Below are 767 nucleotides of genomic sequence, written 5' to 3' on the forward strand. Positions count from 1 at the left end.
CAGCATGCAGGACCGGGACTCTGGGATTTGTAGTCTTTCTAGTTGCGTATTTTTCATAGTCTTATATTTCAACAGTTTTACGACAAACTGTGACTTTTTTGACTTGGAAATGATTTTTTAAATTGACAAACATCATATGTGTAATTCGTGGCACAATTCAAACGGGATCAAAAGATACGTTTTCTCTCCCCATTGACTTCAATACATCATTTTTCCGAAATAAGGTCCCATGGGTCGGAGGTAGAAGGGCGGGACTTCGCCTCTCTATAAGAAAATGTGTATAATATATATGATATGCTCCTTTGTTGACTTGATGTCAGTCAATTTATTGATCTAGTGTTACCTTTCAGGGTTTCTGCTTTTTTTTGTTTGTATTCTTGTCAATTTTCTTTCCAAATAAAACAGAAATAACTTGAAATATAAAGTTTTGTAATACTCATTGCTATTAACAATAGTATACCAATATTTATAAATATTATTACTATCAGAAATACAACATACTGTAACAATAAATATAACATTTAAAAATGAAATCAATGAAAATAACTTATACAGAAAATGTCTCGTACTAGCTATTAACAATAATACTAATTATGTATTATTTACAGACAGAAATGTAGTTTTATTTCACTTTTTAAGCTCGGAGCACAAATTGCTTTAGTTATACGCCATCATAAATATGAAATACCTCCTCATATGGAGAGAAGAGTGTCCTCATGAGGAAGTTCACACCTAATAGGAAGTAGATGTATTTCTCAAGCCGGCGT

The sequence above is a fragment of the Trematomus bernacchii genome, unplaced genomic scaffold (assembly GCF_902827165.1).
Source record: "Trematomus bernacchii unplaced genomic scaffold, fTreBer1.1, whole genome shotgun sequence".
Taxonomy (NCBI): Eukaryota; Metazoa; Chordata; class Actinopteri; order Perciformes; family Nototheniidae; genus Trematomus; species Trematomus bernacchii.